The sequence below is a fragment of the Mustela nivalis genome, assembly GCF_964662115.1.
Source record: "Mustela nivalis genome assembly, chromosome: 3".
In the NCBI taxonomy this organism is placed as follows: domain Eukaryota; kingdom Metazoa; phylum Chordata; class Mammalia; order Carnivora; family Mustelidae; genus Mustela; species Mustela nivalis.
This window is the reverse complement of record NC_139022.1, coordinates 159819490-159836818: the sequence shown is the minus strand read 5'-3', so window position 1 is coordinate 159836818 and position 17329 is coordinate 159819490. Positions and strand designations below refer to the sequence as shown.

At 34.7% G+C, this 17329-nt stretch overlaps 1 long non-coding RNA gene across 1 annotated transcript in view; it reads left to right on the top strand.

Moving 5' to 3' along the window:
- The first annotated feature begins 624 nt into the window (after positions 1 to 624).
- Positions 625 to 17329, top strand: part of LOC309861277 — a 28831-nt gene continuing 12126 nt past the window's right edge. Inside the window, exon 1 of the long non-coding RNA XR_014309840.1 lies at positions 625 to 929. This is a non-coding gene — a long non-coding RNA (uncharacterized lncRNA). The remainder of the gene's footprint in view (positions 930 to 17329) is intronic.

Here is a 17329-nt window from a genome sequence, read left to right as displayed (position 1 = left end):
AGCAAAGTGAAATATGAGAATAGTAGTAAGTTCTCTAGAATACCTCCTTACAGTTGAATTCAATACCAGTGGCAGGTAGTCTGGAAAACTTAATTTTCAAGTGCTTTTGGAAGCTACAGTTCAGTCCTCCTAACATGCTCACTTCTCATGGGAAGCATTATTCCAGCTGGGTATTCATGTTACTTTATAGTTTTCTGAATGGTCAGCAGCACTTGAAAGGTTCCCTCTCAGCATGGGGACAGCCTGTCTTTCCTCTGGAATACTTTTATGTAGATGAAATCTAACAATAGATAAAGGTGACAGATTTCTTCAGGTGGGTCCATTCAGGTCCTTTTGACTTTGCTCTGGTTTCTTGGGAAGAGAGAGAACTCTTTTTAAATAAGAAAATGATTATGAGAAGTTTCAATTCAATTGGTTGCAGGATACAGTCTCAGACATACATTTATAGACCTGTCAAACAAGTCTAAAAGAAGGGGGTACCATTCTTGCATGCAGGATTACTTAGTTGCTAACTAAGTTATTACTGAGGTATTAACTATTAGCAAAGCTAATAGTAAACCTCTAGGCCATTTTGTTGAATCTTTTTTTTTTTTTTTTTTCAGTTGTAGTTGTCTTGAATTTGGTTCCTCCGTTGCATTTGTCCAAAGAACTGAAGATCAGGAAGTATAAAAATAACAGGACTCTACAAATATTTTTAAAATTTCTAGACTGTACTTGAAATAATTCCATTTGATTCTATATGCTTTGCTATCCCCAAAGTAGGAATTTTGTGTGTTAAGAGAACTAGTACCACTGTCTGATAATCAGCTTCTGAAGAGGGAAAGCCTTCAGATCATCTGAACATCATACATTTCATAATTAAAACAAATCTCTTATCTTCTATAAACATTGACTCCGTGAAACCCAACTGCCACCAGGTTGCTTGTAAGGTAGGTGGGGAACTTCTCCATATAACTTAAGAGTGGACTATAAAAAATTCTGCTGAGAAATAACATGTTTCTTTAATATGTTTTGAATAGTTTAAAAAAAAATTTTTTTTGTTATGTGTGATATTAGGTACTCACAGGTTTCATTGATGACACAGCAATTTTAACTGAGCAAATAAGACTGTGGTATAGGAATTACTTCATCAGATAATTCCCATTACTCATTGAATTATTCTTCTTTCTAAATCCATTTGTTTACTTCCTTTTGTGACATATTTTTTTTTTTTTTTTACATAAGGGAAAATTGATTATTTTGTTAAAAGTGGGTCTTCTAAGTTTGGAATCTGCCATATTCTCTTTTAATTTGTCAGTAATTTTTTTGCATTTAGATATATCATTCTGCCATATGTGAGCTCTACAATGGATGATACCTAAGCAGGCAATTAGTTGTTAAGCCTCTCAAAAACCAGCTGTGAATTTTCTCTGAAACATTTTAGTTCGTATAAAAGTAAAAAATCCCTAATTTTAACCCCCAAATGTTTCCTGTTTCATGACAGACTCCAAACACGCAAGCACACAAATTCACTGTGTGTGTATGTGTATAGTAATCTTTGAATTTTAAACCAACAGTTTTAGTTCCTATAACTGCCATAAATTCAGCTCTTTATACCTAGTTTTAATTTCAAACAAAACATAAGATTTCAAAATTTCAAGAGAAATAATCAGAGAATTGGAAAACTTAAGTTGGTCATTTTCATCCCAAGGATGTGACTCATAAGTAAATACTCTCATGTTTGTCATATCTGTATTTCAAACAGGAATGTCATATATGCCCAGTGAGGATCTGGTGCCTTATGTTAGCAGAAGGCACCATGATCATCTGTTTCAGCAGGATCTGGTTAAAGAAGAAAACAACAATAGCAAAAAATGCAGCAAAGTTTAGGGAACTCCATCTACTAAGTACATACCAGTATTAGAAAATAATACTCATTCATAGCTAGTCTGACAGTGGACTGACAAAGGCTGGGCCCTGTGCACTTGAAAGGTAGCTGTCCAGTAACCCAAGGTAGGGCTTGAGGTTTTTCAAAAGTGTGACTTGTTGGCCCGCTTGGAACATCCAGGCATTTCCAGTGTTAAACCACTTGCAAAACAATGAAGATACTATTAATCTCTGGTATACATCCAACTTTTGAGTTAAAATTTTCTAGTATCACCTTTATTTTCATGACTAAACAAATGGAAAGATTTTTCAGAATCTGGAATTTCTTTTTTTTTTTTTTATTTTTAAAGATTTTATTTATTTATTTGACAGAGAGAAATCACAAGTAGATGGAGAGGCAGGCAGAGAGAGAGAGAGAGGGAAGCAGGCTCCCTGCTGAGCAGAGAGCCCATGCGGGACTCGATCCCAGGACCCTGAGATCATGACCTGAGCCGAAGGCAGCGGCGTAACCCACTGAGCCACCCAGGCGCCCAGAATCCGGAATTTCTAAACTGAGAGAGAGACTACAGCCAATTTAAGTCATTCAAAACTCTTTAGTTCCTAGGAACTATCCCAGAGATCTAAAGAATTACCATGAATGTACTCCTTCAGTGGATTTGCTGCTTCTGCAAAAGCTGGGATCCACTGTCTACAATAACCTAGTAGTCCTCAAATTGTCTATTTGGGTTTTTATTTGTTCTCTTGCAATACCGCTTTTGTTTGTTTGTTTTTTTAGTAGGCCATCACATTTGCAGGCTTGTAGATTGTAACATTGACTGTGTTGATTAGCTGATTCCTTGATTGTAACACTTGCTGCCTTCAACAGATGCCTTAAATATTTTACTTCACTTTGGCAATATTGTAATGTGTCTAGGGAGGCCTTATGTCTCTGTGAAGCAAGGAATTATAGCCAAGTTGAAGTATCAGTTTTGCATTACTATTTTCTTTCTCAGGGTACCAGCAAATCATCTACGTGGTGAATAATTAATGGATCCCTCTAGTGGGACAAATTTCTCTAAGTTTTCCTATAAATGACTAAATAAAATAAGAAGGGTCCTGAAACCTTGTGGAATCCTTTGCGTGTAAATACTGAACTCTTTCCTAAACAAAAGGCAATAAGACTTTGAGTCATCTACTAGAGGAATAGGGGCAAATAGAAAACTGAGTATAAATCAACTACAAAAAAATTTTGCTGATGATGGTACCAAAATCAGAATAACTACAAGGTTAGGAACTATAGTAGTTATTAGAACAACACATTTATTTATTTTACTAAGATCTTGAATAAACCCATATAATGGTCAAGTGGTGCCCATCTTGGTCAAATTTACCTCCCTTTACTGGAATTACAGAATAACTTTCTTTTTTTACTTCTTATTTTCTAATTATTTTATAATGGTTTTACTCCTTCTAATTAAACACTTGGGAAAGGGTATTATTCTGTATATGGCCATGGAATTATTATTCTAATTGCTATTTTTAGTAGTTTAATATATAAAATTAAACCAGTATTGGTATTCTCCAGGCCCAAAGTAATACTGATTTCTTTTCATTCAGGACATTTTTCCCCAACATAGTGTGAGATTGACACTTTCTGTCACACCCCTTTTCTTTCAGAAAGGACAGAATAACCAATTTGGATGCCTTCCTCCCTGACCCCCCAGAGAACTCCATAAGCATTCATCTGGAGTAGAGAATATTGAGGGAGGTCTTCACTTTGCATAGAAGATGTTTACCCAATTGGTTTATAGATAAATCAGAAGAAAGAAAGCATGTTCCTCAATCAGTGGAAACAATTTCTATGAAAACCATAGAAAAAAAAGGGACAGTTAAAAAAAAAAAAGTAGAAGTCGACTCAGAATATCAACCAATATTGATTTATCATCATACCAAAGGCAAAAAATTTTTATGAAACAAATAGCACCAATACTTACCAGAAAAGGCAATGGTAGGGTAGCATAAAAAATTATTGGAGCACATTTCGCCCGTTCCTACCCCCGAGATTCCCTCAATCCATCAACCTAAGCCATTTGACAGTTATTTTCTAGCTGAGAGTTTTATCCTTCTGGGATTTCCTGAATTCCTTGTTCTTGCCATCTCTGCATTTTCTGGAGTGTCTATAATCCATCTTCCAGTGTCCTGGGCTCTTGCAATAATGATATACAGTGTTAGTTTCTTCTTTTTCTGCCTTCAGATGATGCCAGACTAAGGGTTATGTTGAGTAAATTGTTCTAACTCAACTGCTAACATGGTATTTTTATTTGTTTGTTTTTATTTTTTCTTTTCTTGTCTCTTTTGCCCTTAAACTGAGTAGCTGCTGCTAATATTTTGGTTATAATCTGTCTTTGCCATCTTATCATCTTTTCACTAACTTGAGTGTCAATAGCTGGCAAGAGAGTGCAATGGGAAGGAAAGAAAAAAAAAAAAACTTTAGTAATATCAGCAGGTGAGGAAGGCAGGTGAATTACCGAGGAGGCCTAGTGGGCCTCTTAATGGCATCCGCTCCACTGGCAATTAGAATAGGAAGTGCTGATTTCCTTCCTTTTGAGATGAGAACAATGTAGAATTTATGATACTTTGATTTTTTTTTTCTCCGTTAATATTTTTCCACCTAATAGTACTTTACCTTTTTCTAAGTATCTGGTGTAATTACTGTACGTGTCTTCATGGAGAGACAGTATTTTATTCAAGTTCTCAGTTATCCTCTGATCATATCTCCTACATTGCTGCTTCATCATGACATGATAGATTGATGACACAAAGGATTCTTGTAGGTGAAATTGAGTGTACTCAGAGCTAGGGCATGAGATACATAAACTCATAAACCAAGTGATTCATTACCAGCTAAAGATATCGTGGACCCATCCCCCTTTTTAGGGAAATCGATAGATGGAAAAAAATGCAGTCATCTAAAAGATCATTCATTCTTCTTCCTAGGAATTGATCTGAGGAATGGGCAGAGCTAACAGATGCAACAGAATGAAAGATGGTGGAGATAGTAGGGAAAGGAAGAGGCTCTGTAAAAGATCAATTAATTACAGTTCTCACATTTCTATTTTTCTCAAGATTTTTTCTGGCTTTCTAATTTTTAACTTTGCTCTTATGATGAGTACATCACACAAGTACCCACCTTCTGTTTACTTGAGGCAAAATCCTTCTAAGAATCCCATAAATAACCTTATTTCATCCAAATCAGAGGCATCAGTAGGTTACTGCAATAACTGGGTTTATGTATGTTTACCTATTCTAAATGTGACAGAGATATATGCCAATTTATGAGAAAGAACTGCAGGATATATTTCTGGCTTACCACATTTTTACACCATCAAAACTAATGGTGGTCTTGACTAGATTTAAGAATCTGTATTACCAATATCTACTTGACCATAAAATCTTGAATTTGGAGAGAGTGTTTTGTCTGGATACTATTCCAAAAGGCAAAGCACTGGAAGGGAGATTGATTTTTTTTTTTTTTTTAAATGTGAGGTCTCTTACCTGATTGCTATATTGCCCAAAGACCCTCAACTGGTGCACTCAAGTCAGGAACTGCCAGACCAATTCCATCCTCATTGTCAAATTTTTGAAGAAGTATAATTAAAGGTAAAAATCCTGCCAATCCAATAAACCTACCCACAAAATAAAAGAAAAAAGCAATTTTATCACTGAAAAAGCATTAAACCAGATTGTAATGTGCATTACAGGTACTCTCCTGAAGAGATTACAAAGACAGAAAGAAATCTCACCCTATTATGTAGCCAGACAGATACAGCTTATTACATACATGTTTTTTATTCAAAGGAGCTATAAAATTTCTTGTGTTTTTTCAACAAGCAGAAGATACCACTTGGAACAAAGTGCCTAGGCTAAACTCCCGTTGGAGTACCACCCTCATTGATGGTCAGATATCAAATGGATTTCTTCAAGATCCCCTAAGAAAGACACCCTTAGAATTCATGAGAAGACTCATTTAGCTTTTAAAAGTATTTAAACATATCTCAGAGAGACAAAAGTATAGTTTAAAAATACTATTTCTCAGGGCACCTGGATGGCTCAGTGGGTTAAAGCCTCTACCTTCGGCTCGGGTCATGATCCCAGGGTCCTGGGATCGAGCCCTGCATCGGGCTCTCTGTTCAGTGGGGAGCCTGCTTCCTCCTCTCTGTCTGCCTCCCTCTCTGCCTTCTTGTGATCTCTCTGTCAAATAAATAAATAAAAATCTTTAAAAAAAATACTATTTCTCTAAGGAAATGCTGAACGAAAAGTATATGGAGGATATACTTCTCTTTGGGTGCCAGGAAAAAATTCAAAACTTTTTTGTTGCATTTAACACTGTAATACACGTTTTTGAACATAGTCACAACTAACAAAACTTTTTTTTTGCATAAATAGGCACAATAGCTTAGTGATGTCAGTAGTGGAAAAAATAATTATTTCTGATTTCTGATGATTTTAGGGTTATGTTCTTATGAGTGAACTAAAATAAAATAGTACATCATCTTCCATTAAGTTTATTATTTATATAAAATTAAAATTAATATGGTTTAATAGTACGTGTGAAATTTTGATGTATATTTATTATTTCATTTACTCTTACAATAACCCTATCATCTTTTAAATTTTATAGATAAGGAAATTTGGATTATTAAAACTAAAGAATACATTAGAACATTCTTTCAGGGATAGGTAATTGATATAACAGGTATGAGTGACAAATATGCGATCTATTATAATTCCTTAATGTCCACATACATCCTTCACGAACTGGTCTTCACTATCATGATTTATTACTGAGAGTAGCTGGATTGTTTAAACAAAAGAACTGAGTCCCTACCATTTTGTGGCTAATCTTGAATAGATAGGTAGTGTATAATAAATCAAGTGTATCAGTTCCAGTTCTTTTCCTGGTTCTCCTATTACTTTAGAAGATTTATTTAAATTACCTTAGATTAATTTGTTTTGACTGCAAATAGGTTAAACCATGTCTACATCTCAGAATACCTTTGATATATAGTAAAATATGTTAAAGTTCCTGAAACATTTTAGGTGATCAATAAATGTCAGTTTCTTTCCACTTAGTATTTTATTGATCCATGTACCCCCTACCCAGCTAGTCACATTGCAAGGTAGTCATCACATTATACTTTGCAGTCAAGTACCATCCTATCCATAAGGCTATGTCTCTATATACGAAATACAGAAGTAATACTATCTATTTTGGGGCCTGAAGATGTTCTTTGTTTTCATGTAGAAGGCAGGTCCAAGGACACATTGTCTCAGTGATTCCTCCAGAAGTACAATATCTCTGATATTTTTGACAGGTACAACTAATATACATCTAAACTATTTTTCTTTACTCCTTCCAATGCAGAATTTTCTAAGTTATTTTCTGTGTTATTATAGTTGAACAATCCTATGCAAATGAACAAACTAGGGATTTCTTTAGTTGTCCAAGGAAGTAGCTGAGTTCACCAACCCCCTCTTTTTTCCTGCAATACCTTTTTGGTTATCTGTCCATAACCGACGTGATGCTTTGTGTTTCATGCTATTCTTATGGTCTTCATGGTAAAGGATTCAAACTTCAACTGAATGCTTCATTTTGAATGTATAAACCCTTAACTTTTTGATATAACATTACAGCTAAAATTTAACTTCAGCCATTTCCTCTGTGCTTTTTGGTTTAAAAACAAACAAACAAAAATGTTGGAAGGGACTAACACATGTCAAATAGCGCAGACTGGGTCATTTCTGAGGAGGTTTTTCTGGCGTCAACAACATGCCACTTCTGTTTATACATATTTGGCCCAGATTTAGACACATGTTCATGCCTCAGGGAAAGGAAATGGAATGTAAATTCTACTCAGAGAAGAAATATACCCTGTAAGGAGTTCTGTGGAGAAAGAACCGAGATCTGATGACAGCTTGGCATATCTGTTACAAAACGTGATGTTACCAATTTCTTCTTGAAATGTCCTCCCTTCCAGGACCTTTTATGATCACATCTTTATTAATCATATCTTAGTATATGTATTACTTTGTTAGGGAAAGAGCTCTCCCATATCAAACCAGTCTACCTTTATCATTGACCTCTTCTCATATTACCCTTTCAATTATTTGCAGAATATGAGTCACAGACTCATATTTTCCAGATGGGTATTTGATCATTCATTTTTTTTTTTGTCTTGTCTCAAAAGAATGCAGGCTTTCTAGGAAGAGAAAACTATCTGTCTTGTTCAGAGATGCATTTTGCATATAATAAGAACCAAATAAATAGAAGTAGGTTGGATACATGCACATAAAGTCAGCGATTTCTTAATATTTTTAAACAGTTTGAAAAGACTCCACATAAGCTAACACCTACGTGTTTTGTCCCTCTAACCACCTCAAGTATTTTGGGAATACATTCTAGTAGGAATTACATTTCCATTATATGAGGACAAATTTAATGGTTTTGCACACTCCCATGTTTGAAACGAGACTATAAGTGGAAATAATATAGACAAAAAACCCTTGAAAAATTATATAATTGCTATAAAGGGAGATTTACTGTCAGAGTATTAATTCATACACAAGAGAAAACGATACTTTGAGGATACTTAGTGCATTTTTCCATCAAGCTGAAAAATTATTCCATTTCTGCATAAGGCAACAGAGGCTTAAATTTAGTTATAGCTAATAGATCATTTTGCACAACATTAAGCCTGCAAATGCTTTTGAGAATTTTTATTTTGTAGTACTTTTAAACAACTAAGACACAGTTAATTTCTGTGCACAAGGACAGCTGAAAACCATTGAGGCACCATTCAGGCAGTTAGAAAATATAGAAATGGTTAACACAGTAAATTAGAATTGAAAGAAATTTGGGGTAAAGGGAAATCATTCCAGTTTGCATGATTCCACAATGCAGCTTCTCTTGATTCATTTACAAACTGATAAAAGTAGAGAGAAAAGCTTGTCTAAGACTTACAAAATCAGATTCTAGTGGTTATAACTAACCGAGTGTCATATCTATAGATATGCATGTCTTGAAATTTGGTGATTTCACAATTCTGTGGCCAACTTTGGAGATTATTGTACTATGTAAATTACCTCCTTGATGTAAAGTGTGTTCTTTCTTTAAGCCTGCATTTTTCTTGTTTCTGTTGTCATATGTCATTTTTTTTTTCTTATATTTGAGATGAAAGGGACAATGTTCCATCCATTTTCTTCAACTTTGGTAATTCCTTTATAGAATACTGATATAGTACCCAATTCCCATTGGTATCACACTTGTCTTTTATTTTTTAAAAAGATTTTACTTATTTCTTTGACAGAGAGACAGGAGAGAGGGAACATAAGAAGAGAGAGTTGGGAGGGGAAGGAGCTGGCTTCCCACTGAGCGGGGAGCCCAGTGCAGGGCTTGATCCCAGGATTTGAGCCATTTGAGCCAAAGGCAGATGCTTAACAGACTGAGCCACGCAGGTGCCCCTCATTTAAATAATGCTAGGTTGCCCGTGGTCCATTCAGCCTACTTTAACTTTTGAATCTTCATTTGAAATATGCCTTCCTGACTTGTTTGGTTTTTATTTTCCCTAATTAGTTTTGGATGTGTTGAAATGATCAAGGATGTATTTTCATATATTTTGGAATAAACTTTCAGGTTTTAAAGGGTTCAGAACTTGAGAAAAATTTGAATTCACTAGTTCAGTTGTCAGCACCTTTTCCCATTACATAATTTTAAAAAATGTGGTGTATAATAGTAACTCTGACCAAATTAGGGATTCTTTGTGCCATTTTAAAGCGGGTGGTTTCTTATAAATGACAAAGCCTAGCAGGAAACGTTTCAAACTATGGAAGGCAGCTCGCTGGTATGTTTTGTTACAGGGCACTTCGGATCATTTGCCTGGCTCTATCTCTTTGGTCACTTCCTCTAAACAAATTGGATTTCCTCGAGGAACTTGGCCTGTGTGCAGCTGATAAGTAGTGCGCCAGGCTACACTCATATTTGGTATTCCTCCTAGAACTTTGACTTCTTTCTTTTCATCCAATTTTCTGGTTGTTATAGTTTGTACCGATGTTTTCCCTCTTCTGACTCTCCTTTCCCTTTCACTCAAATACAATTTCTTGTCCCTTTCAGTGCTTAAATAATAAGTTGCTTTGTCAAGCAATCCTAATATGCTGTCTCTAGTCACAATACTTGGAGTGACTCACCCTGCACAAAGGCATTTTGTAAGCCTGCCTTCAAAAATATAGATGAATAACTATAAAATCTTCAGGAATGTGGATTAGAATTTAGCATTAAATACAATGAAAAAAAGCCACATTAACTCCATAAGATTTTTTTTTATTTCTACATAAAGTAACTTAAACTGTGTTTGAAGTTAAAAAAATCGTAAGAGATTTACAGACCAGTGAACTTGTGAATATTAATCAGGAGGAGCCACATGCAGCTGAAATAAACAACTCAAAACCCTCCAAATAAAAGTGTATAAAAGTAAGTGTGATAGCAAATCTAACTTATTTTTATATTAAAGAATATAATAAAGGAGTCCCTAGGATGAAAAAGATGAATGTTTGGAATTGGCAGTTCTGGTTATTATCAAACATACTTATTTGAATTAATGAGCATAGAAACTTATTTCCATCAAAGAATTTAAAATAGTAATTATAAGTACTGCATTATTCAGCATAATGCTGGGATTGATGAGGCTAAGTAAAGGTGACATGTAAACCTTTCACAATGTTCAGAATCAACTCTACAGGTCAGATAAATTTGCATGAAAATGTGTTATAAATAATTTAATACCAAAATATAATCAAAACAATAAAAAGGCCAAATGGATAGCTTCTCTTTTGTATGTGTGAATCAATCTACTGCAATAGCGGAAAAGTGATTGAGTCACTTCTATGTAAAATACTTTCAATCCAGAACAGAGTTAACTTAAAAGCCACAATAATGTGCATTTAAAATAATTAAAATATACACAGCACTGAGTCACAGGAGAAAATATATTTTCTGTTTGTTTTATGTGTTTATTTTAGATTATCTAATGACAAGCCACATATACTAGCAAAGATTGTTTAAATAGTTTAATCAACCATAACCAAAATATCTTACTTTTAAACTAGGCAATTTTCCAAAGACTATAATGCCAGTGAAATATTGCTATGTCAACTCTACTTTTTCCTACAGGGTAACATTTAGTAAGCCTGATAAATTGTATCATTAAAGAAATTGACCTAGATAATTATTTTCTGGCTCTTTTTTATGTTACTTTCTCTGCTATGGTACATAGATGGCAAAATTTAAAATTTAGTTAACCTCAGATAGTATTTAAAAAGCAAATACGAGTTTAATTCAATTTGTTCTTCCTAAGCTTTTTTCATTATGTACTCACTGTAATTCTTTGCACCAATATTAGAGACCAATGTAGAATAAAGCATACTGATGCTTGTTCAAATGCTTTTCAGGCTTTGAGAATTGAATTTTATCATTCTGAATGTTGAAATACCCGCTAAGAGAGTCTAAAAAACAAAAATACAAAAGGACCAAACAAACAAAAACATCAAATAAAACCCTGATTTTTAAAAATTGAGATATAATTGACACTTATATAACATTATATAAATTTAAGATATACAGCATGTTGATTTGATACATTTATATATCTCATGATTAAATACCTCTGTGGCATTCACTAACACCTTTATTACTGCACATAATTATTTCATTTTTGTAGTTGGAACAATTAAGATCTAGTCTCTTAGCAACTTTGAAGTGTATAGTGGAGTCGTGTTATCTATAACCGCTATTCTGTGCATTATATTCTCAGAATTTACTGATTGATTATTTATAAGTTTGTATCCTTAAACTACATCTCCCCAGTTCCCCCACTGCCAACCCCTGATAACTACCATTTTCCTCTCTGTGTCTGTGAGTTCCACTTTTTTTTAAGATTCTGCATGTAAGTGAGAATATGCAGTACTTGTCTCTCTCTGTCTCACTTACCTTGCTTAACAGAATGCCCTCAAGGTCCGTCCATGTTATCACAAGTGGCACGATTCCTTTTTTTCTCCTGGATGAAGAATACTCCATTGTATGCATATATATATGTGCATACCACATCTTTTTCCAGTAATCCATTGACGGATACTTAAGGTTGATTCCAAATCTTGGCTATTATGAATAATGCTTATTATACATGAGAGTACATGTATCTTTTGATATTGTGAGAGAACTCTAGTTCTTAAACGGGTTATTTTCAATGCTGGGGTAGTTGGAAAATACTGTGTTTTTAATGGAACGAATAACCTGAATATCTGGTTAAACTACATCAAAAATTAAACTATTTTTTGTATAATCTACCTATAAAAATATTTCATTAGCTTTTACTTTTTGAATCCACAAATTCAGATTTTCACCCAGAATGTATAACACAGTTAAACATAACAAAGCACCGAGACTACTTGAAATTTATTTTCAGTCACCAAAATATATTAAGTACCTACTTTTTGTCACATGTTAGACTAGACATGAGTGATAAAGCAGTATTTTTCCCTAACTCATTTAGTTTTCTACTTAAGGCTGGGGACAACACATATTTTTTTTCAAAAATGAAGTTAAAACTACAATAAAGAGAATGATAACTTATGGAGGCACAAAAAAGGGGAAGTAGGCTCATTTGACATAATAAGTGATTCTTAATCTGAGGCCTGTGAGGTGAAGGAAGGGGGAGTGATTATTCACAATAGAGAGGAAGGATGTGCAAAGTCCCTGCAGCAATAAAGGACATCAGAAAAAGAGATCGAAGGAGCTAGAGATTAATGAATGAGGCAGAGTTCCATGAAATTAAGTCGAGATGAAGCAAGAGACTGTCTGCTAGGCGTGTTGAAATTCATCCTAAATTTAATAGGAATAGAGTGGTAGGTATTAAGTGAGAGAGCAACAAGAATAAATTTGCCTTTTAAAAATGTCTCTTGCTCTCATTTGGAAAAGAGAGTAGATGTGACAAGTTTAATGGCAGTGAGGGGATCACTTAGGAGTTTCGTCAAATGGTCCAAATGAGAGGTGATGGTGTTGTGTTGGAAAGCAGAAAAAATCTGCCCAAAAGGGCAGATTCAATATTTTTATATTATATAATTTATACAGTCCACATAGTGCACATTAATCATGTCTTTTTAAAATAGTATGTTCTGGGGCTCCTGGGTGACTCAGTGGGTTAAAGCCTCTGCCTTTGGCTCAGGTCATGATCCCGGAGTCCTGGGATGGAGCCCTGTAATCGAGCCCCGCAATGGGCTCTCTGCTTAGTGGGGAGCCTGCTTCCTCCTCTCTCTCTGCCTGCCTCTCTGCCTACTTGTGATCTGTCAAAAAAAATAAATAAAATCTTTAAAAATAAATAAATAAAATAGTATGTTCTATTGTTTTCTGTTATAGTTAATGTGTAGTACACTTTGTACAAATAGACTGGTATGACCAGCTTTAGATTAAACATATTTTGAAAATTGAATATTTCATTTTTTGAAGATTTAATTATATTTTACATAAACCAGAAGATCTAATATTTGAAGGAAGTATACTTAAAATATTTTATTTACCAATTGTTTTTAGTCTACCAATTTAAGTCCTATGTATCAATATAAGTTAAATTATGCATCACACTTTATATATATTTTATATAATTTAATATAACCTGTGCATTTTAATAAGGTTTTTACAGAATGGATGTATCTATATGAAAAAGTTAGAGCCAGATTTTGGCCCAACTAACATTTATTGACCTAAGCATACAAAGATGCTAGGAATAGATTTCTCTATGAACTTTCAAATAAAATCTTGCTATTATTAGAAGGATATTACCTAGGTATGATTTCCAAACCTAAGTAACAGAGCCTTCCACTTACCATATCTAGAGATTTTTTTAAATTTCATAGAGAGGATTCTTGCATTCACTAATCAACAATGATCCATTAACCTATTTTTTAAAAACTAAAGTAAAAGCTAAAATACTATATATTTTATAACCTGTTATCACAATTAAAGAACAATGAATTCTCAGTTATTCAGTGTATTCTTTGGAATAAAATATTTGTGTGCACAGCGAAATCACTATTGGGTTTCTTTTTTTTTTTTTAATATTTTATTCATTTATTCGACAGAGAGAGAGATCACAAATAGGCAGAGAGAGAGGGAGAAGCAGGCTCTCCACTGAGCAGAGAGCCCGATGCAGGACTCAGTCCCAGGATCCCAAGATAATGACCCGAACTCAAGGCAGAGGCTTAACCAGCTGAGCCACCCAAGCATCCCACTATTGGGTTTGAATATAAATTCTTCAAACAAAGTAGTTTACAATTAAAAAAAGATTATCAATTGTGCCTAATAGAAGAGCTACATTTTTAGTTGTTGGAGGAGATAAATAGTATGCAATGAAATAGATTGCTTTGGCTGTGGGTTCTCAAAAATATTATCAAACAACTTCGATTCTTTTTTCCCCTTTTTAGAATGGAAAAATGATATTTGTTTTGAAAAACTGGCAAAAGGCTTTCAAATATACTTTATCATATTTATAAAGATATAATAGTCCTTATATAAAGCTAAATAAGTTATAGATATAATATGGTTTAAGTTCCAGATTTTAATTTGTCTTAATTTTATCTATCTTTTTCAATAAAGGATTATATATAAGGACTTAAAATATTATTTCACAAGATATTTTTATTATTTGATTGTTCATCTGTTCACTGTTTAAAACAAATTTGATTAGATTTTACCGTGCATCATCATTATAATATATTCATTATAAATTGATGACTACTTCTTTTTTTTTTTCTTTTTTATAAACATATATTTTTACCCCCAGGGGTACAGATCTGTGAATCACCAGGTTTACACACTTCACAGCACTCACCAAAGCACATACCCTCCCCAATGTCCATAAGCCCACCCGCTTCTCCCAAACCCCCTCCCCCCAGCAACCCTCAGTTTGTTTTGTGAGATTAAGAGTAACTTATGGTTTGTCTCCCTCCCAATCCCATCTTGTTTCATTTATTCTTCTCGTACCCACTTAAGCCCCCATGTTGCATCACCACTTCCTCATATCAGGGAGATCATATGATAGTTGTCTTTCTCTGCTTGACTTACTTCGCTAAGCATGATACACTCTAGTTCCATCCATGTTGTCGCAAATGGCAAGATTTCATTTCTTTTGATGGCTGCATAGTATTCCATTGTGTATATATACCACATCTTCTTGATCATTCATCTGTTGATGGACATCTAGGTTCTTTCCATAGTTTGGCTATTGTGGACATTGCTGCTATAAACATTTGGGTGCACGTGCCCCTTTGGATCACTATGTTTGTATCTTTAGGGTAAATACCCAATAGTGCAATTGCTGGGTCATAGGGCAGTTCTATTTTCAACATTCTGAGGAACCTCCATGCTGTTTTCCAGAGTGGCTGCACCAGCTTGCATTCCCACCAACAGTGTAGGAGGGTTCCCCAACGTTGGTGGCATCACAATTCCGGACCTCAAGCTCTATTACAAAGCTGTCATCAAGACAGCCTGGTACTGGCACAAAAACAGACACATAGATCAATGGAACAGAATAGAGAGCCCAGAAATAGACCCTCAACTCTATGGTCAACTAATCTTCGACAAAGCAGGAAAGAATGTCCAATGGAAAAAAGACAGCCTCTTCAATAAATGGTGCTGGGAAAATTGGACAGCCACATGCAGTAAATGAAATTGGACCATTTCCTTACACCACACACAAAAATAGACTCAAAATGGATGAAGGACCTCAATGTGCGAAAGGAATCCATCAAAATCCTTGAAGAGAACACAGGCAGCAACCTCTTCGACCTCAGCCGCAGCAACATCTTCCTAGGAACAACGCCAAAGGCAAGGGAAGCAAGGGAAAAAATGAACTATTGGGATTTCATCAAGATCAAAAGCTTTTGCACAGCAAAGGAAACAGTTAACAAAATCAAAAGACAACTGACAGAATGGGAGAAGATATTTGCAAACGACATATCAGATAAAGGACTAGTGTCCAAAATCTATAAAGAACTTAGCAAACTCAACACCCAAAGAACAAATAATCCAATCAAGAAATGGGCAGAGGACATGAACAGACATTTCTGCAAATTGATGACTACTTCTTACCTGAAGTTGGAATCTTATTTTTCAATGATACAGTTCAATTTTTTAAAATATATTTAATTAATTAATTAAATTATTTTTTAAAGATTTTATTTATTTATTTGACAGACAGAGATCACAAGTAGGCAAAGAGGCAGGCAGAGAGAGAGAGAGGAGGAAGCAGGCTCCCCGCTGAGCAGAGAGCCAGAGCTCGAGATAATGACATGAGTGGAAGGCAGAGGCTTTAACCCACTGAGCCACCCAGGTGCCCCACAGTTCAATTTTTAAACTGCAGATATTTTTGTTTTGAATCAAGTTTTGATTCTTTGTTTTCTCCAACAGTTTCTGTGGGTTCAGATTTTTTTGTGATAGGGAATATTAAATTCTCTTTTCACAGAAAGTTTGAATTCTTTTTTTTTTTTAAACATTTTTTTTTTAAAGATTTTATTTTTTTATTTGACAGAGAGAGATCACAAGTAGGCAGAGAGGCAGGCAGAGAGAGAGAGGAGGAAGCAGGCTCCCTGTGGAGCAGAGAGCCTGATGCGGGACTCGATCCCAGGACCCTGAGATCATGACCTGAGCCGAAGGCAGTGGCTTAACCCACTGAGCCACCCAGGCGCCCCAAAAGTTTGAATTCTTTATAGATGCTTAAGCTTAAAGAAAATTTTATGGTAGGCTAAAATATAAACATAGTTCAGGCTTAACAATTTCACAAGATACGTGAAATTCACAAGTGACCGGTTATATCTCTCCTTCCTCTCGCTTAACATGGGATCACTATAAAATGCTTGTGTATGTGCTCTCTCTCTTGGTCTCTCTCTCCCTCCCTCTCTGACAAGTAAATTAATAAAGTCTTTTAAAATATTTTTTAAAAAGGGTATTCTATTTTCTAAGTAGCTAACTCTCAAAAATTTTAGAATTTACTGTGGACTTGCCATGATTGGCCACTGCTTTACTGTCATCTGGCTTCATTTCCAATTAGCAATGGGAAATTTAAGGAGCAACTATTCCCTTTTGAGTATGAATTGGACCATTTTGAAGAATGCAAGCCAAATTTTATCCATAAGACATCTCTCTAAATATTTGAAGAAGGATACCAATTTTTTTTAACTTCCGTTTGCCTTCACTGAGTCACTGAATGTAATGATTTCTAATTATTTTAGTCTTTCTCTTCTAAGAAATATTTTATATTCCTTTATATTTAGTATTCATTTGCAACTTAAGCTTATCCTTTTTAAAATATGGTATGTAAAATGGTCTACAACACTCCAGAATTAATCATTAATCAACATATGACACAATATAGCATGT